Raw genomic sequence first — 27478 nt, 5'->3', positions numbered from 1 at the left:
CCCACATGCACACACATGTGCACACATATTAGCATTTAATGTGAGAGAGGTTAAATAAAGTTATGTTCTAAGGTGGATTGACATAGGAGATGGAGGATAAAGTTGTTTATTATTCAAAGATTTTCATAAGAGAAGAATATAATTATAATTTCTAGGGTAATCTCTAAAATAGAGATGAAATATGAATAACTTCCAGCCTATTAGAGAAATAGAATGATTTAAAAATACTCAATCCAAAAAAAGAAATGAGAGAAAAGATGACATATAACAGCCTGGGAAAATAAATAAAAAATACTTAATAAATGCAGATTTCAAATATCAGTAATCACACTAAATGGAAATAAATTACATATCCTCAAGTTAAGAGAAAATATTGTCAGTCTCAATTAAACATAGAAAAAAATGATAAATCAAGAGAATTATCTAGAACATAAGGACATAGAACCACAACCTGAAGCAGATGCATCCTGGCTAATCCACAGGCTTGTGAGAGATACAGACCAATTCTTGAATCCCACTGAGATTTTGTGCTTCCTAATCATGCATCAAAAACTGACTGAGACAAAAATTGGTACCTAGCTGTGGAGTGCTGCTATGATAAAACCTTAAAATACATTGTATTGGCTTTGGGACTGAGTGGCAGGTGTGGAGAAACAACTGTAAAAACTATTCAGCCTCCAAGATAGGTATTTTTCTCCCACATTCTCTTCAAAATGGCCAAATCAGAAATAAAGAAGATCTTTTTTTTAGCTGATAGAGGCTAGCTATAAAAAAATGTACAGAAAATATCAAAGTGAATGAGGAAATGTCAAAAGTCTTCTCCTGGAAATTAGGAAAACAGAAGGAGTCTACTCTCACCAAATTTATTCACCAATAAATGAGAGACCCTAAACTGTGTAGCAGAGCAAAAGAAAGACAATCAGGATTATAAGTGAAGGAATAAAACAGTCATTGTTGACAGATAATATGTTTTTGTACAGTGACAATCCAAATACTTCAAAGATAAATTATTAGAATTAAGAAATGAGTTTAGCAAGATTGCTAGATACACAGTCAATTTTTGAAAATTAAGTGCAATTCCTTAACCAGAAACGAATAAAAAATGAAAAAAAATTTCCAGAGATACCCTTAATAATAGCTTGAAAACTACCAAAGCCTAGGCTAAATCTAGCTAAGTACATGTAATTACTCTCTACAAAACACTATAAATATTTTTGAGTTAAATAAGAGTTGATTAAATGGAAAGATATACTATAATTAGATACAGAAGTAACATTCTTTAAAATTAATCTTCCACAAATTCATCTATCATTTGAAAACAATATCACAATTCAAGTGAATCTTTTTGGCTTATTTAATTATTTATCATGGCAACTAATATACTAATTCTAAAAGCCATACGCAATTGCAAAATGCCAAGAATACCTAAAACATAGTTGAAAAATAATAAAAAACTATAGCACTTGCTCTAAGAGAAATTGAGATTTATTAAAAAGCTACAATTATTAAGAAAGTGTGATATTGGTATAAGCATAGACGAATAGGTCGATGAAACAGATCGGAAAGAAAATGTATTAAAATACATTTTTTTGAAAATGTAATAAAATAATGTCAGTAAATATCTTCATGACTTAGATTAGGGAGAGATTTTTTTTTTAATCTTAAAGGAAAAGTTTGGCTAATTTGAAAACATTCAAATTTTTAAAATTTTTATCCAAAAACACAAAAGGCAAACTACAGAGTAGGTAAATGGGTAAAATATCTGTATAGGCAACGTACAAAACAAGAAATGAAATGACTACTAAGCATAGAAAAACTCATTATTAATCAGAGAAATCAGTAAATATATGAAAATACATCAGTAAGAGAGAAATTCAAGTTGAAACCACAAGGTTACAATACACACTAGACTGGCTAAAATGAAACAGTCTAACAAAGCCAAATAGTGATAGAATGAGAAGCAATGGAAATTATCATAAACTACTATAAACCATTTCAATCCTTTTGGGAAATAATTTGTATTCTCTAGTAAAATTGAAAATAGACAAACTGCAGCAAAGTTATTCTGCTCCTAATTATATATGCATGTACACTAGAAGACATTCAGTTTATTCTTATAGATTATAATAAGGGAGCAGAGTAGGGGAGAAAAACCACTTCCGCAACTAGATAGCAAGACGTCCTTTAAATTAAAGCCACGATAATTAAAACAATGTAGTACTAACACAGATTAACAAATTAACCAATGAAACAGTAAATAGAGCCAAAGCACAGATGCGAGCATCTGTAGAAACCTGATATATAACAGAGATGGCATTATGGAACATTGTGGAAAGGAAAGACTACTCGATTCTGAGATAAAAGGGGAAAAATGAAATTATAATCCTCTCTCATTTTATATGAAACAATAAATTCCCAATGAATTAAAGGCTTAATATAAAAGGCAAAATTTTAAAGTTCTTGGAAGAAAACAGAATATCTGTGCAAACTCAAGGTAAAAAAAATATTTTGAAATCAACACACTAGAAGTACTAATTATAAATAAAACATAAATGTAGCTATATTAAAATTAACAAATTCTGTGTATCAGAAGACAATAAAAGAACTGAAAAATCAAAACACAAACTGGGAAAAGGCATTCATAACACATGTTACCAACAAAAAATTAGCAGCCCTTAAATTTCAAGAGCTACTAGAAACCAATGATAGAAAATAACTATGCAATGGGGAAACTGGATAAACACATTAACAGGAATTTCATTAAAGAGAAAAGCAAATGTCCTATAAACATAAAACAATCACCTCATTAGTAACCAGGAAATGTATAAAAAGATACCATTTTATACTCACTAGATAAACAAGATTGATAATACAATATTGACAATATCAAGGGCTGGCAAGTGCTTAAGTAAGCACTGCTGACAAAAATATAAACTGGTTGCAAGTGTTAGTGGAAAATAATTTGGCACTACCTTTTAAAGATGAAGTTTTTAATATATTCCATGATCCAGCAAATACAATTATTTTCAGAAATTCTTGCCCACATTCATCAGAAGGCAAGTACAAAGATGTTCACAGCAGCACTGCTTCTGACCAAAAAATCTACAAACAACTCAAATGACCATTGCCAGAAAAATGAATAAAGTATTTGCTATATATTTATAAAATGAAACTATACAGCAATGAAAATGAATGAACTCTAACTGTATATATTCTCATGGATGAACCTTAAAAACAAAATAATGAATTAAAAAACAAGTCACAATAGATCACATAACGCATATGGTAACATTTTTATAAAACTCTTAGTTATCTTCAGTGGTGGAAAAGTTATTTAGAAAAATTCCTAACAAAAACCTAATGTCTTTTGTTTCTCTAATCAGAATTACTGGAATTGACTGTGTGCAGAAAACCTAATATACCTAACTGTAATTCTCTTGGTTGGTTAAGCAAATCTTTAGAGTGAGCCAATTAGTGCACTGAAGGGAAACCTTTCTGAATAGCACTGTTAAGTCTTTGGCATTGTCAGGAAGTGGAAACCTTTGGTTACTCAAAATGAATACTTTACATAAAGTTACCATTAAAACCATGTATGGGATACAAAGTTAAAAGGACCATAAAAATTATCATTCTTGACTTCCCTCAATCTTCCCAACAACTCCTGTTGGTTCTGTCTTCAAAGTATATCCAGAACTCATTCATATCTCATGACTCCCAACACCACCTCTCTGGCCAAAACCACTGCCATCTTTTGCCCAAAAATCAGGAAAATCTCATTAACCGATCTCCTTATGGCAACCCTTGACCACCTCTCCCCCATACCAAGACTCTTCTCAAAGTAACAATGGCAGTGGTCATTTGAAAATGTAATTCATACCACATCACTCCTCTCCCCACCCCGTCTCCCCACCAGTAGCTTCTCATCTCACATAGAATTCAACCAAGTCCTGCACAACCATGGCCCCAGGCTACTTCTGTGACTTCATCTTCTGGAACTCACTGTTCTGGCCACACTGGCCTTTCTGCAGTTCCTTGTATGTGCAAAGCAGGCTCCCACCTAAGGGCCTTCGCATCTCCTGTTAAATATCTAACTAAATAAAAGCAAGTGCTAGAAAAACAAATGATAAAAATGGGCATGATCCAAAGTTGATGATTTGTCCATTTCTGTGCACCTGTGATGCAATAAAACCATCCTCTCGGGCCTGATGTGGAGAAGGTGGTCTCTTCCTTTTAAAGAATTTTTAAGAACACTTTACACACATGACTTGGAAGCCATTTATACATTGTGTTTTATACAGAATTGTCTAATTACCCAAGGTATACTGTCTCTGTAAGGCAATTAGGCATTCTGCAGAGGTTCTATTAAGCACACATATATAAAATCCTCTCATGCCTCATTCAATCAGCCATTCTTCCTCCTTCCCCCATGAAGAAGTGTGTTTTCTTCATTAAATACTATTTCTCAGGAAATAGAAAGTGTTCTCGGAAATGTATTCTTAATGAGATTTTGAGTAACACCTGAACTTGGAGGAATAACCCCTTTATCACAGCCAGCTCCTCCTGTTCTTTCGAGAAGAACTATCATCTCTGGCCATTAACTGAACATTTTATGGAAGTAACATGGAAATGGAAGACAAGAGAACCATAATTTAAGTCATGATCTGGTTTCTCAATTAAAGTGATATTAAAAAGCAGTAAAATCCTTTATCTCAGCCCACATGTACAAGGGCTGCAGAATGACTGGCATCCCCTCCCAGAAAGTATGATAAAGGATGCTTTAGCCCAACACAGCTTGTAGCACATACAGAAAGTCAAGAGGAAATCAGAAAAAAAAAGCAGATATGAAAGTGGAGTGTAAGAAAGGTAGCTTGACATTTTTCTTTGCTGTGCTGGCTGGAATTCATTTCTGGTCTCCAAGGAGAAAAATTAGCGCTCTCACACCTAATCTACCAGGACCGCGAGGTCAGCCAGCCTTCGCTCCACATGGCTGCTCACACAGACCAGAGCCAGGGAAAGGCTCCTAACACCTGCTCCCTTGGCCCGGGATCTCTGAGAGTACCGAGCTGTGTTTGGACTCCAAGGGTCCTCGAAACAAGTGTCAAGAAGAGATTCTGAGCGGAAAGGTCACACTTTATAAGAGGGGTGTGAGTAGTCTGGTGTGCAAGTCTACGTTTGTCTTCCAGCCCAAAGGCAAGTTCATTCAAGTTCTTTTGATTTGCGAGGGGCATCTTGACATTATGTCAGTACTTTTGCTTTTCCTTCTAGTGACAGATGAGGAGTGCTGGGTCCTGACCACTGATGTGACAAGCAGGCCTGTGACTGGCAGACCTAGATAACAACTACATGATACAATATATCGACTACAGGGAATTCATAGGTGCCAGGCACTTTGTTAAATTCTTTACAGGAATCTTCTACCTTTTTATCCTCAGAAACTCTATGGGATTAATATTGCTGTATTATTATAATCCCCATTTTACTTATGAGAAAACTGAGGCATAGAGTAATGACTTCTACACTCTACTGCCTTCTAAGAAGGGTAAAAAGTTGTCCTGTCCCACCCTTTAAAAATCTGCTGTTTCATAATACTTTTCAAAATTCTTACATTAAATAAACCCTTTGAATTGAAAACCTCTCCTAACTATGGGCATTATCTGGAAAGCACGGCACATAATTAGTCATTAAAATCTTAACACGAATTGTTTTATAGGATTAGTCAGCAGAGAGCAAAGCCCTAATTAAGGGAGACATGAGGCGTTTAAGCCTCAAGGGGGATGAAAGATGCAAGACATTTCTGAAAAGCGTCTCTGCCCTTAGAGGTCAAGAACAATACATCTGGATGTGTCAGCACATCCAGACTCCAACACAGTGCTAGCTGCACAGCAGGTGCTCAAAAAAAAAAAAAAACTGTCTGTAGGATGGAAAAGCAGACGGATGAATAGCCAGATGGATGGATGGATGGATGGATGGATGGATGGATGGATGGATGGGGAGATGAGTTGTTCTCTCTGAAGTCACTTGGGTTCCATGAGTAGTCAGACTGAAGGCCGTAGAGCAATGAGGGTGATTCCCAAATTGTGGACGAACAGCACTGACTGCCTATGGGTAGAGGAACTGGGTGACTTGGGAAGGAGATCAGAAGTCTCCCTTTCCTACTGCTACTCTCGTGCCTTTCATATGTGCCACTGCATACACTTTACATATACCGAAAATTGATTTAAGTTGGTATTTGAAAGGGCAAGGAAGAACTTGCTAGATGAATATTTTCCATTTCACAGTTCTGCCTAGACTGTGCCAACAACATCCTGCTCCCAGTTAAGGTAAGCTTCCATCTCTCTAGGAACCTGTTCTTCCTTTGGTCTGTCAACTAAGTGAAAATGAGATCCAGATATATTTCAATGTTCCTGGCCTTTGAAAGAGTTGGATGAATGAAAAGAGCGCCGGTTCTTCAGAGAAACACTTTGAGTCTAGAAGGAAGGTCTGGAAGGTATACCATTGCCTGTCTGATTAAGAAAGTAAATCTAAGATTCCAAAAGAGACCAATGTTAATATTTTAGGCCAACACATAATATATAACTAATATTCCCATCATTGCCTCATTATTTCTGTGATTACTGGATTTTGTCCAATACAATGAATTTTCAAAAAGAAAATATATGCAGAACACCTGGAGTCTTGAGGCTTACCTGTCTCCATCACGACATGTTCTGCCACTGGTTAACCATGATGTCAAATCACTTAACTTTTCTATGACTCAATTCCCCTCATATGAGAGAAATAGAGATAAGCCACCAATTCTGCTTCTCCCATAGGGTCATGGAGAAAATTGAAAAAGGTTGCTGTGGGTGTGCTTTGTAAATGAAGCTCCACACACCAGTGTAGGAGCACAGCTATTCCATTTCCATTATCCACCCAGTCCTCACTAAAGAACTTCTCCAGAAGATTCTTAATCCAGTATTCTTCCACCATGGCCTACAGGCCCCCAGCTGCCTATAGAATATTATCACACAACAAAGTCTCTTCGAATGAATTAAAATGACCTTATGCACACCCGTTGGTAATTCACTGACTCAGAACATCGCTCAGTTCGTAGTACATGACCCGAGAATCCATGTGGCTTGCTCCTGCCTTGCTCCCAGGATGGAGTACCATCTCTCAGGTCTGTCATCTTTCCCCTTTATAAGCCATGTGACCTTGGATAAGTCCTGTAACATATCTGCCCCTCAATTCCACATTTTCAGAGTTGGGATAATAATACTTCCTTCCCTTGTCCTACAAGCTTGCAGTGTGTGGATCAATAAGGCAAGATGTCAAGGCATCTGAAAAACACGAACGACTAGAGTCTTCACCATAGCATATATTGTCTCCCCTATTAAAATGTAAGCACAGTGAGGACAGGGGAGTTTGGTTGTTTTATTCATTGATGTATCCTCAGCATCTGGGATAGTGTCTGGCATATCAGTGGCATTCAGTAAATATTTGTCGGCAAGTAAATAATAAATGCAAGAGCTCTACATTAATCACCAATATTATCCTTCCAAATGCTCATGTAAAATTTAAGTTCTAAAACTCAAAGCATCCTTTTTGTATACAGATTGATTTATGTGTAATTTAACCCTTCCGCATATATATTATAGTAGCAATTTTTCTCTTAAAAATACACGAAAGAAACAGAACACAGAAAACCAGGGCCCAGGCTCTATATTGACCAGGGCACCTGCAAACAAAGAGACTACTCTTTGAAAATTTGGCTCTAGATATTTTCAGAATTAACTAATTGCACATTAAAAACAACATCAAACCAATAATTAGGGGGATGTGAAGGCATAGGAAATTAGAAGCCACAAAGGCCTACCTAAGCAGGAACTGAGATGCTAGGTCTTCGGAGAGTGATTATGCTGGAAGCTCCTGCACCCCATAGGCTGCCACGTCCCATCCCAAGAAGCCAGAGTCTCTCTCACTCTCAGATAAACACAGACACAGAGTCCTGCACCTTGGTCTGGCATAGAGTAAACTGTGAACACTTAAAAATGGCCACCCCTGACACTCTTCTTAGAGCATAATTTAGCGGTATCTATAAAAAAATACTTAAAATTGTTCTTGCCCTTTGACCCCATTAATCATAATAAAAAATTATAAACTACTTACATGTCAACAAATAAAAAGAATAAACAGTGACAATTTTAAAAACAATTTATTTTTAAATGGTGACTATTCAAAAAAATAAAACGAAACAAAACACACACACACACACACACACACACACACACACACACACGGAAATAACATCCAGAAAGCTACCTGGATGTTATTCAGGGCACAATTTCTCATGTAAACACAGCACTTAATTTATAAACCACAAACATATCACTTGAGACTCTACCTGCTCAGGGTTAGATAAGACTGAATATATCTTCCCCCCTCCCCCCGCAAATGGGTATGCATGATATACTCATTGTGCAAATCAGTAAACATTCTCCATTCAGTTAGAGGCCTGCCTGTGGCCTGCCGCTGGCAGGCAGTTGGAGTAAGCAAAATTCTAAGCTGGTTCCCAAGACTCCCACTCCCTGGCGTACACTTCCTGTATAATCCCCTCCCCTAGTGTGAGTGGGGCTTGTGGACATGGTAGGATATCACACTATGATGATGTTATATGGGAGAAGGGCTTTTTCAGATGAAATTGAGATCCCTAATCAGTTAACTCTGAGTTAACCAAAAGGAAGTTATCCTGGGTGGGCCTGACCTAATCAAGCGAGCTATTAAAAGTGGTCTAAGAAATTCAAAGTGAGAGAGAAAGGCTGCAACCAGCCACGAAGGGGTAAATTGCCATAGTGTGGAGAGGAGGGCCATGTGGCAGGGTATGACGGTGGCCTCTAGGAGCTGAGATCAGACCACACTTGGAGGCGTTAAGAAAGCGGGTACCTCAGTCCTTTAGCTGCAAGAAAATAACTTGCGTCAACAACCTGCACGAGTTTGGAAGCAGATTTTTCCCTAATGGAACCTCCAGAAGAGGACAGAGCTGACCGAAACCTTTACTCCAGCCTTGTGAGACCCTGAGCAGAGAACCATTTAACCTATGCCTGGACTCCTAACCCACAGACACTTTGAGACAATAAGTCTGTGTTGTTTTAAGCCATTAAGTGTGTGGCAATTTGTTATGCAGCAATTAGAAAACAAATAGTGAAACATGTTCTAGAATCAAGTCACTCACCAGCTAGTGGCTGATTTGGGGGTCCACTGAGCTCATGGCCTCCCCCAGTTCCCCAGGTCTAAGATTTGAGTTAGTCTCAGCATGAACAGCAAACACTAACTCGCATTTCCCCCTGCCTCTCTCTTCAACCATAGCAGAAGCAAGTAGTCAGCAACAAAGAAGATAAATCACATGTCCACGGGATCAAGCAAAGCAGCTCTGACCATCCAACAAATCTACAGGGCTGCTCCATCAGACAAGGGTATCAGACAAGCTCTGAGTTGGAAAGCTTTGCATCAACATACTCCAATATCATGCTGTTTGCTATTCTGATTTCCTAAGGGAAAAAGAAAAAGTTCACAAGTGTACTCAATCACTGTCAAATCAGCCGCCCTACTTGTGTCTCTCTGGAGCAGATGCTGCTGGCTTTGGCTCTCATTAGAGTAAATGTGCAGTTTTTCCCTGCCTGTCATTACGATAAGCAAATGGAGGTCTCTTGGAAAGTGATGCAACCACTTGTCATTTTGCAAGATGCCTCCTGATACCCTGCAAACACGGCTACAAGTATGCAAAGGCCACATTCCACCAGCCCCATAGCAGGAGATAGGATTCCTTTCCTCCTTCCACTGGAGGAGCACAGATGCCTCAGTTCCTCTCAGCAACTGCTAGAAACATTGTCTAACATGATATAAACCATGTGACCCACCTCCCCCAGGGAACCAAGCATGCTTTGCACATCAGCAAGGTGAGGACAGGTCCAGGAAAATGGATCACCTTCATTTCTCCCATATTCTAGAAAACCTTTGGTAAAGGTACACACGGACACATTTGTCCAGAAGCTGCAATAGCTTCAAACTTAGTCCTCCTGCTTCTGGTCTTCCTCCTATTGCTATTCTTCAATCTGCTGAGCATTGTCTTTCTAAAATAGAAACATAATTGGGTCATGCACACACTCCACCTCTCCGCATGTTAAAGTTCTTCTGGGCCCTCTAGATAAAACCCAAATTCTGTAGCATGATTTACAAGGCTCTTTTCGACCCACTCATCCCTCCAAACTCTGCCATCTTGCACTCAATGCTCCATCAATTTTCAACTAACTTGTAATTCTTAAGAGTCAGCATGACTTTAGTTTTTCCACAGGGTCTTATTGTGCTTGAAGTGAACCAGGCCTACAAAGTTTCACAAAACTTTTTCTGGGCTCAGGATCATACCTACTCTGGCTTGCAGGCCATAGACTATCAATGGTCTACTGGGGAGAGATTTACTCCCCTAGTGCATATGTCCATCAGCAATACCCCAAAACTGGGCAACTTTAGTTTCTACCTGATTTACAGTCCAGTAGCTGGCTTATACATGCCCAAATCTGTATACCTGTGATAAAACAAAAGCCTCTGCATGCTTGGCAACTGAGCAATGATGTGGACTTTGCAAAGGAAATTTAAGGAATGGGAAGGAGGGCCAGAGGTGACCACGTGAGAGCAGCCAAGGTGTGGGGCTTAGCATTTTATCACGCCCAGCTGAATTCTTTTCCAAGTACCTGGCACTGTACTAAATACTTTATATTCATTATCTTATTTAATCCATACAACCCAATGTAAGTATTATTATACCCAATACAGAAATTAAAAAATAAACACTTAAGTAGTTAAATAATATTGCTTACGTCACCCAGCTAAGAAGTAGAGGAGCAGTAATCAAACACAGGTCTGTCCAGTTCTATAGCCTGAGCTCATGACCATTTTGATATATTGCTTCCAGGACCTATCTATCTCTGTCCATATCTTACAGTGACAACCAGCATCACCCAAGCTTACACCTAACAAGCATGCTCAGAATTGGTCTCTTTCCGCAAAAGTGCTCAGAACAAAACAAAGAGAGCCCCCAGGCATACTAGACTAAATAACTTCTCACTCCAGGGGAACACAAATCCCAAAGCTACTTTCCCAAGCATCTGGGTGTCCCAAATCCTGACCTATTTCCAACTTGTGTAATTACTTTGTCTTTCTAATTGTCCTTGGGTGTCCCACTGACAGCCTCTCCTCAGCCACCGAGCAATGTTGCTAGGCAGCCATTAAACAGCTGTTTAATAGAAACATTCTTTCAGAGTTTCACAACTTAAAAAAAAACAACAGGAAATTGCCTGGGATTTCTTTGGAGGGGCAAAGATTCCAAACTCTCAAGACCTATACTCTTAAAGGATTTACCTAATGATCAAAAAGTAGCCTTTGGAGAAGTATTACTGAATTACTATATTTTTTAAATGTAAATAATTCCTTTGGAAGGGAGATAATCATCCATTCTTTCCAGGTTATTTCCACTATTTTCATATTCTATATTCTCATCAAAACCACTCTATTAATGGAAGAAGTCAACTGCTCAAGGCAGGAGCCAGTCAAGCAGTGAATGAACCTTCATCATTTATGGAGTCTGAATAAAGGCCACTAAGCCTCAAAGAGGAGACAAATTAAAGATTCCTCCAACTAGAATTATTTCATATTTGATTCAGATCAGAAACAGAAACTGATCATGAAATGATAATTAGTCCTAAAGTTCTTCAGATACACTGAAGTAATGCTAGTAATAGCAACAAACACTTACTGAGTGCTAATAAAACACACTTTACTACATTAATTCATAGAAACCTTATAAAAATCCAATGAAGTAGATACCACGATTGCTCCCATTTTACAGGTGAGTAAATGAAATTTTAAAAAAGTTCAAACTATTTGTCCAGAGCCCCACACCTGGCAAATGGTGGAACCAGAACGCAAAGCCAGGTTCAGACTCTAGAACCTAACCTCCTCATTTCAACTCCACATTACGTCTACACATTTTCCATATTATTTTTGTCTTTCTCCTCGGAAAAGGTCCCAACAACTTGCCCAGAATCGGGACTTCTTGCTGCCAAAGAAAGCAGTTCTCAGAACTGAATCGCACACGTAACTGTTAGAAGACAATTTTATAAAGATTAAATGAATAATGAATAACCAACTGGAAGACGAACCCAGCATAAAGAGATGCCACATAAGGATCTAGAGGATTTAACACTCTTCCCTTTTGAAAAAAAACGTAGAAGCAGCCCCAGAGGTCCTGAGCTCCAAGTGCCTCCTGGAACAGATGAAAGGGGGAGAAGAGACTTTTTCAAAGTCTCGCCATTGTGGTACAAATGTGAAAGTACTCTTAACGTACTTCACAACTGTCTCTACTAGCACTGCTCGTACTATTATTACTGTTAGTAAAACAACTACAGTGAGGACTACAGTGATTTTATTAGAAAGCCTGTGAAATACTGAAGTCATCCCATGCTGGGTTTCCCACTAAATGGGCACCAGAAAGTACTCGGGTACCTGTGCTTTATGCATGTGATGATGGTACACACTACCGTGGCATACTCAAAGCAGCTGTTATCCTATGACAATACGGTCCTCCTCATACCACTCCCCCCCACCTCGACACACACACACACAGACACACATACATAAACCCTGCCTCTACCCCATTCCTTTGTTTCATTGTCTTCTAAGTATTTATCGCTAAAATAATTTGCTTGTTTTTTTGTTTGATTTAGATGTTTACCATCTGTCTCCTCCCCTTGATATGTAATGTAAGCTCTAGGACAGCATGAATTGTATGTGTCTTGAATGCCATTATATATCCCCAGGGCCGTGAATTAAATATTTATTGAGTGAAGGCAGGCATTATTGATATGAGTCAGTGCAATGCATGAATGTTTCCTCTTACCCAGAGCTGTCTGGAGCGAGATGGATTCTAAGAACAAAAACAAATGGGAAGAACCTAAAACATTTTTATGTTTTTATATATTATCATCATGTGATCCTGAGCCTCATAGTTTTTACCAAAGTTTATAAATAGCATACATCCTTTTTAGCACCTAGAAATCAGAGAAAAGTCCTAGCTTCTTTTTTTAGCGATAAAAATCGGTATAGCCACTGTTTAATACTTCTTGATTCTTGACACAAGAGTTCATGCCAGCTTTGGTTGAAGCCAATTTGAGCCAGGCTAAGATAGTATGTTAGATCTCAGATGACAGTTCAGACCTGGATTAGGTGCTGCTTTAGACCTAACAGTCTATTCTTCAAGAGAATCAGGGGTCAAACAGCAAAAAAAAAAAAAAAAAAAAAAAAAAACAATAAATAGATTCATCTTTCCAAAAACATGTAATTCTGGCTTTAAAAGACCTCATATGCAGGTCCCTACATGGCAGGTTTGAAAAGACACCTAATAGAAGGAAAACTCATATTTCTACGTAATACTCTAGGAAAACTTTGGGTCACATTAGATTGTTAACGATGAAATCTCAGAAATGTAAAGATTGGACCCTGAATGCACTAAGGATGTGGATAAGAGTGAGTTAATTACTACAGGACCCACTTCTAAGAAAACAGCACAGCTTGAAAACCAGAGGGAGGAGGGCAAGATGGGGGTGGGGTCACAGAGACAAGAGCACAGGTAGGATGCATTGCTTCTGCCATCTGGAGGCCTCTTGTTAAAGTGACCCATGCCAAATTCTCTGAAAACTCTCAAGCCTTCAGAGCCAAAAGATCTGGCACTAGAACAATTGCTGTGGAGTCACTGGCCTATATCCTGGATCCACTGAGGTTACGAACACAGCACCTCGATGTCTCTTCATGGCCCCAAGACTCCTCACCTCAAGTCTTAGCCTTCTAGTCTCCTTTTTCCCTGCTCAATGTGCTCTGACAGCTCTTCAAGTTCGATGTCAGAAAGTGCCCGGGGCTGGCCCTCAGAGATGCTTCTTCGGTCTATACAATAATTTTTAAAAAATTGAACCAACATTTAATAAATGAACATTATACGTTAGAAAAAAATAATTATCTTTCCTGATTCTCTTGAATTTCATTTTCTCTCTGGCACTGAGCCCATACTCTCAGATGGCAAAAACCAGCTGAAGAGAATCTGCCCCCTTCAGACAGGGCATGAGCTCCACAATCCTGCACAGTCTTCACTGCCGTCTATTGTCTCCCAACTCTAAGGTCTGTGTCTACTGGCATTTGTCATTGCACTTATTTCTTTTTAATAGTAAACAAATGTGTCTCGGAATCAGTATCTTTATCAAAAATAGAAATAAAAAGATAAAGAGAGCTATATTTTTCCAGAAGAATCAAAAATTCACTTGGAAAAGGCTAGACCAAGAGTATTCAAGACAACTTTCAAGTACAAATTAAGGGATTCACACCCCAAATAACAAAACTCTAGTGGTTAATTTACCTAGTAATTAAGTGTAATATTGGCACGTGCAAAATAAACAGTGAATAGAATAGAATCCAGAAACCGATTAGTTAGATGATAGACAGGCGGACAAAAATATAACATATGGCATTACTAATCAAGGAAGATGGTCTGTTCAATAAATGGTGGATATCGATATAAATTAAATTATAAACACATTTTATACCAGTGCCTAGTGTGTTAAATCCTGAATGTAAAACAGGCAAATTTTTAAAATTTGGGAAAATATAGAATAATACATTTACAATTCGAGTTAGGAAAAGATTGCTTCAACAATTTATATAAAGTACTTATTATAGGAAAAAGATAAATTTGACTATTTAAAATGTAAATCACAATCTGAAAGATATTTGCAATTCATATAACTGTCAAAGGACTAGTATTCAGAACTACAAGTGAATAAAGAAAAAAGAAAAAGAAAAAATATTAATAGCTAAGTTTCAGAAGACAACATCTGAATGGCCAATAACAACATAAGACATAGTAAACTTACTACTAAGAGAAATAAAAATTAAAAACAATAATAAACTGCCATTCACATATATTAATGGCGAAAATATGCAAACTTGACAATACTAAGTATTGATTATGATGTAGAGAAATGGGGATTTCCATACAGTACTGGGGGAAGTCAAAATTGTTTCACCACCCATTTTGGTAAGAAATTGGGTATAACTAGTAAAAGTGAAGGTGTGTATATATTTCTTTAAAATTTTGAGGTCAAAAGCTGTGTACGCCTCTTAGGGCAGCAAGTCCACTGCCAGGTGTAGCCTGAAACTCTTACACATGTGCGAAGGAGACATGTTCAAGAACAAATTAGCACTGTAGGTAGCAGCATCGGTGCGTCGATCCAATTGTGAATTTTGTTAAAATAAGGAATCGGTGAAGATAAAAAAAGAGTTTTCAGATTTAAAAAATATAAAAATTCAGACATGGCAATTACTGGATGAATCTAACCTTTGGCCTCATCAAGGAAACATTAGCTGAAAGTGAGCTGAGATCATAAGTGCTGAGAGATGCATCAGGCACAAACTCTGGACTCCTTGAATGCTGCCTCTGCCTCAAGGACAGAGCATCAAAGGTTACTGCTCCAAAAGAGGCTCAAAGGGTCCCGTTTTTGCTCATGACATTTCCCTCCTATCATCTATGATATGTGAAGTATCTATGTTCTTTATCTTCTGTTAATAGAGGTGCCTTTAGATCCTCTTCCTGTCCCTTATTCTACTGGTTGATAAGCTTAAAGAAGTCATACAAGCCAAAGCCACAGAGCCATTAAGTGGCAGACAATTCAGTTAACATTTATCGAGTACCTACTTTGTGCCAGGCAATGGGCAAGACACCGAGGCTACAACAGTGAAGAAGACAAGACAACGTCCCTGCAAAGATAATTAGCTAAGGAGAAAAACAGAAAAGAGACATTTCTGGGTATATACCATAGAAACAGTTCCTTTTATGACAAGATGTTGATGTGACAATTGTTAGGACCAAAGAAGAGCTGTTAAAGGAAACAGAGTGAATGCAAAACCATAAGGTAGATAAAGAAGATGGCCAAAGGGTGTCCTCACACCCTGCCAAGCCCCAGCCCGACCCCTCCTGAAATGAGTACCCAGCTCTGCATACCATGGACTTATATTTTCATGGGGATGGGACGGAACATGTAAACCAATAAGTAAGCAAGATGGTTACAGATTAAGTACTACAAAGGAAATAAAGCAGAGCAGTAGGATAAAAGGTAATTGGGAAGGCGATACTTTAGTGGTGTGATCCTGAAAAGCCTCCATGTAGATGTGGTATGTAAGATGAGATGGGAAGTTTGAGGCAGACGCATTAGGACTTGAGGCAGAAAGAGCTTAGTGTGTGGAAGAACTGCACTTGGAGTGGAGGGAGCCAAGTGGAGTCCGACGTGAGATGAGGCTGGAGTTAGGGGAGGGCCAGATCATGCAGGAAGTGGCAGGGTATGGCACAGAGATCATGGAACCACTTTCTAAGTGGCGATAACATGTTGTTATTCCCTGGATTCCAGAGACCGCTCACCTGTAGGCAGGTCAGGATTAAGGCCAGCACCAGTAAGCATCTCACTGTTTCCAGCTGGAACGTTGCAGCTGGTTCCTTTCTGCCTCAGTTCACAACTAGAAACCAGTTTGTTCCCATATCACCCCTTAATACCTGTGTGTACAGTTTTCTCACCATACTAGACAAGAATTTAATTTTAAGGCAAAAACTATCATGGTGCTTTGCACATAATAATTAATCAACAAATGTTAGTTAGGCTGATTTCTAAAAGCAGGCATGGGCCTCAGTGCTGGGAAGTTTGAGTATTCGTAACTGAAGTCTGGTTGGAGGCAAGAGGAAAGGACCGTCCTAGCTCAGAAGGGAGAGGAAGGGTGTGACAGGGAAGGAGGCCACGAGCAGCCTTTCGGATCCCAGTCTTTAAACTGCTTCTTTGGTCACTTGCACTTACCCTTGGGTGGAGAGACAGTGACTTGAGAATGTGGCCTCTGTGCACTCAGCCTCCAGTAAGTGCACTATCGATTTTTCTAAATAGAGCGATTCAAATGAAAAGAAAAGGATGTATTTAAATTGTGCTTTTCAGCTGGGAAGAGAAAATAACTGTTGCCATATTTTTGCAGAAAGCCAAGCTGATGCCTCCAGGACTCCACAAGCATCTCTATCAATTATACGTACCGAGCAAGCAGCAATGAGACATTTGTTAATTGGAACTCTAATGACCAGCTTTTACCAATATCTAATTTAGTGCTTCTGTCAGTAGCTGGGCTCATTTTCTCAAACAGGGAGGATAAATAAAAGACTTTTGGTTTCAGAATATCCTGCTGTTGCACTGCAGGGAAGAAATATCCCATTTTCTCTTCCTTCAAGACAAACTGCCAAGTAACCAAATCACAATATTTGAATAATACTTTTACTATTCCCTGCATTTGAATTAACACACAACACATACACACACACACACACAATCTCACATTTCCCCCAAATTTCCTACATTCAGAGCCTCACTATCGTTACCTCAGTTTGGCAGGGACAAGGCAGCTTCCTCAAAAGGTGTTATTTGATCTGAGTCATAAAAGACGAATAAGAGTTTCAAGGTAAAGGAAAGGGAACTGTTGAGCAACATAACACAACTTCATTTAACACTGTAACAGAATTCTCAGTTGTCTTTATCTTTCATGTATATTTAGTATATCAAAGTACAGTGGGTCTAGGTGCGAAGGGATTAGAAAAGGGTAGCAGGAGGGTGCTTTATGCCTACACGATACAAAATAAAAAACAATAGTGACAAGAACTCCAGGGATGGTGAGGCTGTACCTACCGTATATTGAGCTACTGCAGCAGATACAGTGATGATCCCTTTACCTATATTATTTCATCTCTGCTCCCAAAATCACCATGAGGATTATTGCCTCATTTTGAAAATAATGAAGTTCAGGTTTATAGGTTCATAATCAATAAAAAGCAAGACCAGGCATGACACAGATTTCTCTGGAGGACAGACAGTGCAGTGGTTAAGTGTTTGGCCGTTGATGTCAAAGGAAGAGTCATATCCTGGGGCACAAGCATCGACCAGACTTTATGCATGTGTCTTTTCTAAATTAGGAAGGTGTTGAATCCTGTCATCTCCATAAGCCCTTCTAGCTCTGTGTTCCAAAGTCTTCATAATCCCGCCCAGGGCCAGAAAACACCCTATGTCTCTCTTCCCTGTTCCAAGCCTCCAGTACCAGTGCCCAGCCCCCCTCCTAATTCTCTAGATAAAATAAAGTCCAAAAGTAAGTCCAAGAAGAAAGCTTCGTATTATGTTCTATTACTGATAGGGATGCCTGCGAAAAAATGTGCTCACTTGATGGCTCCAGCATTAACAGCAACGCTTTCTAAACCACCAAAAAGGTCTTGAAATAAAGAATTAATGAATTCCAGAACCGGCATCAGGCCCATTGGTGCCAATGGGGTTCTGCATAATTTAGTGTTATACTGTCGACTATGAAACTTCTTTGGACAACAGCCTCAGTTTCCTGTGAACAACATGAATCGTCAGAAGTGATAGGAGCAGAAGTGGGAACAATGTGGAACACACTAACATCAAAGATGCACCTTAGGGGTCTGAGTAAAATTGAAGTGGAAAAAAGTACTTCTAAATTAATATGTTACCACCTGAAATATGCACATGTAATGAACTAAATAACTTAAATATTATTTGTAGGTTGGTTAACTATTTCATCTATGAACTTAGAACAGTGTATGTTCAATTAGACCAAAAAAAAACTTTTTAAAAATCTTATTCTCCTTGGAGAAAATGTAGGATTACCTAACATTCTGATTTGGGTCAGTAGTAGGAGCTAACCTTGATCTTATTCCTTAGATTACAAAACATTTCTTGAATGTCTTCCTTCTGCTGGGCATCAAGCTAGTCTCTGGAAATAGAAAAAAGTACAAAATGCTCTAGAACAGTGACTTTCAACAAGTGTTGTTAAGGGTGGAAAATTTTCCAGTAAACTGGCATTAAGGATTTACTCCGATTCTGTTAACCAGGGTGTGGTAATCTGCTAAAAGATATGCTAACAGCCAACTTCTGATTCTGTAATCTGTTTACTTGTTTTGATGTTAACCAGGGAGTGGTATCTGCTTACTTGTTAACCAGCGTATGGTTCTAGGCTTTATAAACTGCCTCTTTCGGGAGCTTGGGATTGATCTCTTCTAACCCTGTGTGGTGGAGAATCAGTCGCTGGCCGGCTAATAAAGGCTCACAGTTCATCTCAATTGGCTCTGTGGGTCTTAGATTTGAGCGAACCACAACAGTTGAAGCGAAAGCATTTACTGCCTATACTCTGCTTTTCGTATGTGCATATAAGACCGGGTTTTCTTTGTGTTTCAGTAAACTTACCATCTCTTTCAGCTTAATGGTCTTTTGTGTGTGTGTCTTTTCTTTGCACTGATACCTAACTCTATGCAGCATTGTATGACCCACTTTACTCTACATTCCAACAGACATGACTTTAACTGTATGAAAAAATCAGCTCACACACAACTATTGATCATCATTTGACAGTCCACTTCTGCTAGGGTTGCTGGTTGGGAGCCACTTCCTGGAAGTATTCAAGCAGAAGAATGAATTGCTTTGCTGTCTGGTTCAATGGAAACCTCTGTAACCCAAAGTACTTCCTCCACTGGCCTATCACACTGCCTGACATTTATACTATAAACATGATGCCACGACCTAAAACATAAACAAGCCACCTAAAACAAAGCATTGTGTTTGGAAGTACAACTAAGAAGGGAAAATGCATGAACCATCTGAGAATCACTTATTCTAAATGGTATATAGAAAACAAGTTAAGAAGAAAGACTGAAGGAATGTGACCAGGATGCTTGGTGACTTTGAAAAGGAGGAAATAATAAAGGGAACAGATTGTATTTTCCCAAGGAGAGTGTGCCCTTCCCTGAGGGTAGTAAACATCTCAGAATAGCAAGGAGAATAGACAGAGCACGATAGTTTTCTTAAGGAGTGCCTAAAGTAGATGCAGATACAAGACTGTATTTACAGCACATTTTTTTCCCAGCTATGATTTGATACCTCTGGGTCGAGTGCAGCCACTTGTCTCGATCAATATCCCACTATTAAGGAATCCTGACAGCTGCTCCTCTTTACCCTATAGTGGTACTGATGAAGTGTCAAGCAAAGACAGCCAATGAACCAACCATTCCTACCTGCTGGCCATCTGCTCTTTGGAAACAAGCAATGGAATCATACAGAAAACCAGGAAGATGTCTGATTAAAAAATAATAATTGATAATAATTGAGTATGACTGGATTTACATATGGGAAAAACTACCTCCCAAATGTTTCTGTGCAAGCTCATTTTGGACTGAAGGCACTGCTTTTCTGATCCATTCTCTTCCCCGATTCCCTCCTACCCCCTCCCCCATCCTTAAACACCCTCTTCAGAACTTACTGGATTATGGTACAGAGAGAAAAAAGGGGCAACTGCTCTTTGGTAAACAGTTACTTCATCTTTAAACCAGAAGTGCAGATTCCATACCTGCAATCTATGATGAAATTCGATATGATAGCTTCTGATTCTCTTGAAATTGCAGACTTAAGCTCAGGAAAAATGAGAGACAGAAGCAAATTATCAACAGGTTGCCTGTTGGGGATAACGCAATGTATGACGATACCATGGGTCATTTCCTCAGAGTGTCACCATCTAGCTGGACAAGCAAGAATCAGGGATGACAAGTGTATGGCACACGTGCCTCTTCTCACCTGAACTGCACCATGACAGACATTACTAATTGATCATGGTCCTTTTCTACTGATCTCACATGAAACTTTAGGATCCTTTCCAACGCAGCACTTCAATAGTCACTAGTCATCTTTCAGAGTTAGTATGTACATGATTTGGAATATATTTGCCATCTCTGCTCACGACAACAGAGAAACAATCATAGCCTGTTACCAGATGTTGTTGTGAAAAGCCAGGATGAGTACGTAGTATAGAGAGTAAGGCAGTAGGGATTCAGAAGGAACTTCATAGAGGAGGAGGGTTATTCAGGTAAAATTTTAAAAGTGAAACAGACTAAACATGTTCACCCTGCCTACAGGATATAACACTGAGAGACCAAGGCAAGAAACTAACAGGAAGATCTATGCTTTTTCCCAAGGCGTCCCGGGCAGCTGGGCTCCTCCTGTCTTTGGGAAGGCACACTCCCCTCCCCACCCTGGGAGAGAACCTGCAGGCCCATTCACCGCGCTTCACTGAGCCTCCCCACGCCTCCGCTTGGAGCTGGCTGAGTCACCGCTAAAAAGCTGCATAGCACACTGTGGTGACCCCCAAACCTCACTCTTTCATGAACTATCTGGACCATTTTTTTTTTTTTACCATATTTATATGCTACCTTATATTATTCATTTTTTATTTAAATCAACTCACTTTTTAATTTAAATAACTTATTTTAAAATCAAAATACTGCATCACCACTAGAAAAGGCAGTCTCATTTACCTTCTTTAATTTTAAATAAGTATCTCCTTTTGAAAGGTATTTGTTTATGTACCTGTAAGGCCAGCAATCCGGGAAAAGGCCCAGGAGCAGGTCCCCGAACCCAGCTTCCGCCTGCTAGCCACCTGAGGCCCATGGATCAATCTGCGGGTGCCAGGACTACATTTGTGGCGCCATGCTATGCTGCACCAATGAAAGAGCCCCACGCTAAGCTGCACCAATGAAAGAGCCCCACGCTACGCTGCACCAATGAAAGAGCCCCAGCTAAGCTGCACCAATGAAAGAGCCCCACGCTATGCTTTTGCCTTTTTGAATCTTCCCCTTCCTGGACGTGACTCTTAAAACCGTGCTGCGAGGCTGCCCAGGTGCGACTTCTCTGGCCCCTTTCCTTGGGACCAGAGAACCTCGCCCCGGACCGCTTGCCTTTCAATAAAGGACACCTGTGAATCATGAGTCAGATTCTGTCTGCTGAGTGGCCAAACCTCACAGTACCCCCCGAAAATAATCTCACGTGCCTGTTAATAGGCCTATGGATCACACCGGATTTGGTGGTTAAGAGTATGTGCTTTGGAGCAAGGTAGATCTGAATACTAACGCCAGCTCCATCATGTATTAGCTGGGAAGCCTTGGGCAAGTTATCAGAATCTCTAATTTTCTAACATTTTCTAAATTTTATAATAATTGGAATCACTTATTGGAATCTCTAAATTTCCTCATCTGTAAAATGGGTACATAATGGAATTCAGTGTATAGTGTTATTTTGAGGCTTAACTGAGGAAAAACCTTTGATGTGCTCAGCGAAGCACTCAGCGCCCATTAATTTTAGAGTATTATAAGTCATTCCATTTTATCCTAGATATCTGCTCCAACTCAAGCATTTTCTATACCAGAAAGCATCAGAGTAGAATAAAAACATGGGCTTGGAAACAGGACAAATACATGATTAAATCCAGGCTTCCTCGTTTCTAGGGGCATAGCCTGGGTAAGCTACTTCTTAAACCTCTCAGTTACTTCATTTGTAAAATTAAGGAAATATGGTAAGTGCCTCTCATGGCTGAGGACTGTAAATGCGATCATATATACGGGGTGCCAGCATATCGCTGTTGCTCAATAAATGGTAATTCTATATAGTATCGTGTGTAGGTTTTCTTTGAATTTCTTAAAACACAGATACTGACAGGCTGTTTAAATACCCAATTGTCCCAGCTTTAGATCTGCTTCTCTTGATCGTAAAACAACACTGGATTCCCCCCCCCACCAAATAATTGTGAATTCTCCTTTCCATATGAACAAGCAAGAACAAGACTGAACTAAGCAGCAGGAGGGGAGCCTTCAGAAAGTTTCAAACATTTACATCCAAGACCTAGCTTCCTTCCTACAGGCCTCTGGTTCTGTACAAATGGGGCATTTTTCTTTCTCTCTTTCTCTCTCTCTCTCTCTCTCTCTCTCTCTCTCTCTCTCTCTCTCTCTCTCTCTCTCTCTCTCTCCCTTTCTAATTAAAATGCAAATCTGATGTGACTCTAAAGATCCCTTATCTGATGGACCTGAGCAAACAGCTTCTCTCTGCTATCTGGGGGATGGACTGCTTCTCTTCACTCTAAAGCCATTCAGATTCCTGCTTTGTGAATCTATCTCTTTGAGCCAGCAACAGAATGCCAGCCACCCCCGTCTGCCAGTGTCCTTTCTGCAATGAAATTTCTCACTGTAGCCTTTAACCGGATGGGTCTCAAGGTGGCCGTGGGAAAACCTTGCTGGCGGGTGGATGGAGCAGCTCAGTCCCATTTATTCCTCTGCCTTTCAGTTTAGCGCTCCCTCTCCAGCAGTAACTCCAGAACGGCTCTGCTGAAGTAGACTCATGCTATTAGAAATGGTCCTGAGACCCATAACTCATTTCACAATGGCTGCCAAGGAGCTGTCAGACAGTGGTTCTTACAGCCACAGGTCAGATTGAGAGCTGTGACCTCAAGGAAATACACGTGCTTCATATCCCATTAAAAGTAGCTTGAGCTAGACAGTGGCCCCCATGGAGTTCACCAATCCTGTTTTGGTTGCTAGGCCAAGGCTCTTGTTTGCATTGAGAGAAGAAACGTGGCAGTCTTTCTAAGAGCCTGAGATTTCACTCTCAATACTTTTCCTACTCGGCAAACACTCATCCATTTACTTCTACAAGTCAAAAAAAGAAAAGTTTTACTTGTATGAGACAACACAAAGAAGCTAACGCGAGAGTCGACCCAAGAGAACTGCGGTCTCGCTATAGCACCCGTATCGACTGCTCTCTGTATGGTCTGGAATAGCAGGTAGGCTTCATTCAACTCGAATGGCAATAAGCAAATAACTGGGAATGGTTTTCTGGAGCACTGCAGTAAAAATACGAAGTTAGTTCAGTTAGCAATGTCTGCCTAAGATGCAGGATTGGGAAAAGGCAGCAATCATGCCATACATTTACTGACCTTAGTCTGAATATTTTATTTCTTTCCTGAGCTGCTGTCATAGCCTCCGATTCAGCTTACCTGCCTATAGGTCACACACTCCAATGCATTCTCCATTCTGTCACCACAGTAAGTAATCGGACAGGCACATCCAACCCCATTATTTCCCCTGTGCTCACAGGGCCCCAGGTCCCTAGCTTGGTGTATGACGCCCCGCACAAGGAGCTCCAGCCCATCTGTCCACCACTTCTCTCGTCACTCCTCACCAGAGTATGTGTGCCCCAGTCACCCTGAATTTCTCACATTCCCTGAAATGCTACTCCTCACATGTTGCTCTTTTTCTGAGATGGCTTCACCTCCCAAAGCCCACTTATGAAATTTTATACATCCTTCAAAGCTTGATTCAAATGTCGCTCCTGAGTCTCTCCATCCAGGGTACCCCAAGACTTTTTGTTCAAATGACTATGATGGTACTTTTTATCACAGTGTTTTAATGAGGACCCTTTCATTACAAGTCATAGAAACCAATTCAAACTAGCTTAAGAAACAAGAAATATAACAAATTAATAATAAAAATGTACTATTCCCTCATGTTCATGGAAAGTTTGAAGATAAAGTCTTCAGACATGACTGGATCAAGTGCTCAATTGATGTCTTCACCCCTGACTCATTTCTAGGCATTCTTCTTTGTGCTGACCTAATTCCAAGCAGCTGCTTCAGCTGCAAGTCTACCTATGTGGAATTTTCTTTCCTAACAGAGTCCCAGCATTGATCCTTATCAGGCTGTCCTGAACCATCTGCCCACCCCTGGACTAAGCATCATGGTCAAGAGGGTGCAACTTGCTGATTGTCCAGGTCTGGGCCAGGACGGGCAAATCAACTACCCCCAAACCATACAGACTGCCAGCAGGGAACATTTTGTTCCTCAAAGGGAGATGGGGTGTTATTTTTTTAAAAAGCGGGGGCGGGGGGAGGGTCTATTCCAGGAAGGGAAAATATAGCAATATACATACACATAAAATAATGCAATATACATGAACACAAAATAATGAATTTATATCTCTCTCTTCCCTACCAGCCTGAGCCCATCTTGTCCATTCATGGTACCCAGTGGCAGAGCCTTCAAGGACAGTCTAAGGACAAACATTTTTCCTTACCTCCTTGGAAGTATATAGGAGCTCCACTTCAGTCTCCTGGGAACATGATTATTAATTGTTTGTATTTACTGAATATTTCCTCAATCTGTGAAGCAATTTATGAGTCTTGGTGCAGCTTGCAGAGACAAGCATTTCTTGAATCCTTGCTTGACAAGCACAGAAGGGAATTTATGTGAAGTGTTCTGTGATATGTACTATGTTTACTTGCTAATGAAATTTATTCCAGTTTTTGTGTTTATTTATAGCACAATGATTTGGAACCGATGCAGTCATTAAAATATGGCTTATGTGTGACCAATTTAAAATATTTAAGACCTCCTACTGTAACAACAAAAGATAAGGCAGTTAAAATGAATAAGAAAAGAGAAGCTTTTGTTAATGGCAAAAGACGAAAATGGAAATGGGAAATCTTTAGTGAATATAGATACATATATGCATTGTACCTGAATTTATTTGAAGTCAGATTTGATTTTTAAGCCTCAATATGCAAAGTAAATCCCTGATCATTCATAAGTAATCCTTGAGAAGTCTGAGAAGCTTGCATGAATTTTAGCCTTAGAGTTAATATCTTTAGTGGTTTTTTTCCCCTCTGTTACTCCCCAAAGTATCCCCTTCTGTGCCTGAGCTAGTAGGAAACACACTGGCTTTCCAGCTTTGAAGACTTGCATTCGAATTCCAGCCTGTCATATTCTGGCTCTATTGTCAAGCAACTTACTCAAAAGTATTTCTACTTCTATTACAAAACACACAATGACATCGCTTCCAAAGTGGCAATATTGCAATTCAAATAGATTCATCTAGTGGTGAGGAGCATATCATATATTTTAACTGCTGTAAACATATGTAACACTTACATTGTGCCAGGCATTGCTCTGGATGCTTCATAAATGCATTTACTCATTTAATCCTCACTACGACCCTTTGACAAAGGTACTAATATTATTCCCATTATAAAGGTTAGGAAACTGAGTGTCAGGCAGTTAAATAACTTGCCTAGACTTTCACAGCCGGTAAGTAGCAAAGCTATCAGTCAGACACAAGCACCTGACACTGCAGTCCATGCTTTTGACCATGTAATAACTGCTTCTTTCTATGCTATACTGAATCTCCAGTAAAGTGACTTTGGAGTGAGGCAAGCCTAGATTTGAGTTCCCTGAATGACCTACTAACTAATGACTTGGACAAGTTATTTCGTCTCTCTGATCCTAGATCTTCATCTGTTACATGAGGATAACAACATCACATAAACCCGCTAGTGGCAGGCATTGTACTCATGAATCGGCTTTCTTCCCACAGACACAAATATGCTAATTGCAGACAGGCTTAGTATCTAATGCCATCTAAGTGGGTATGGCCTTTAGGAACATAGTCAAAGGAAGGCACAATTCTAGACATTATCCTGTGAATTCAGAAACAAAAAGCAGAAAGGGAGTGGGCAAGTATTTCAGGCTTGATGCTCAAAAGCAAGTTTGGGCTTCGAATCGCCCAATTTATATGGGGAGTGTCACCCTAACTCTTGAAGGGCTCACGGTGGTCCAGAAGTCTTACCAGGACATTAGGAAAAAAACACCAGGCTATTGATCTCCACAGTCAAGAATCATCAAAATCGACTCAGTGTTCTCTGGCGACAGAGTAAGTGAATAAGTACTGTCCAAATGATCCCCAGCATAGGATATATAGTCACTATCATTGCAATGCTTGTGTGAAGTGCCAGATGGGTGCTAGAGTAATCAGAGGGATCATTTCATGGATTCTATAAATGTCTAATTTTTTTAAATTTAAAAGAAAAATGATCCCCACATAGTGGTTATCATATGTGTGAAAGGCTTCAAAAAAATGGCTATGAGGCCGCAGCCAAAGGAAAGGTTTTGGCCCCAATAACCACCCAGCTGGTGTTTTCTGACAATCTAATGACCAAATTGGATCATCTACACAACCAATCTAATTGATTACATTGAAATGGATGGAACAAATAGATCAAAGTGGCAAAAATAATTTTTTTTAATGTTATCCAGGCAGTCTAGACCACATTTACATGTCCTTACAAAACCCCAAGAATCAAAATAAATCAGGGTAAGGAAAAAAAATAATAATAAAGCTATTTATTTGTTTCCAAACAGTTGGGTAGCATATGACCTATAGACACGGGGCCATATGTAATCAGAGTCAATCCTCACTGACCCATATAAGAAAAAGGATTAATATTCATCTCCATGGCAACAACTTATTTAGTAGGCACAGGGCTTAGCGTATAGGGTGCACTAAATAAAACCTTTGCAAATATATTTCAATGCAGCAAGTATAGCCATTATCCACATTATAGATAAGGAAAGTGGCTCAAAGACAGTAATTAGCCTTCCCAAGTTCACACAGCTGGTTTACTGGTTTCAATATTTTCATCTGCAAATAGAAGAAACCTAAGTCTA

The sequence above is a fragment of the Rousettus aegyptiacus genome, unplaced genomic scaffold, assembly GCF_014176215.1.
Source record: "Rousettus aegyptiacus isolate mRouAeg1 unplaced genomic scaffold, mRouAeg1.p scaffold_m13_p_7, whole genome shotgun sequence".
Classification (NCBI taxonomy): Eukaryota; Metazoa; Chordata; class Mammalia; order Chiroptera; family Pteropodidae; genus Rousettus; species Rousettus aegyptiacus.
The sequence above is the reverse complement of the archived record's forward strand: the minus strand, read 5'-3'. Positions refer to the sequence as shown.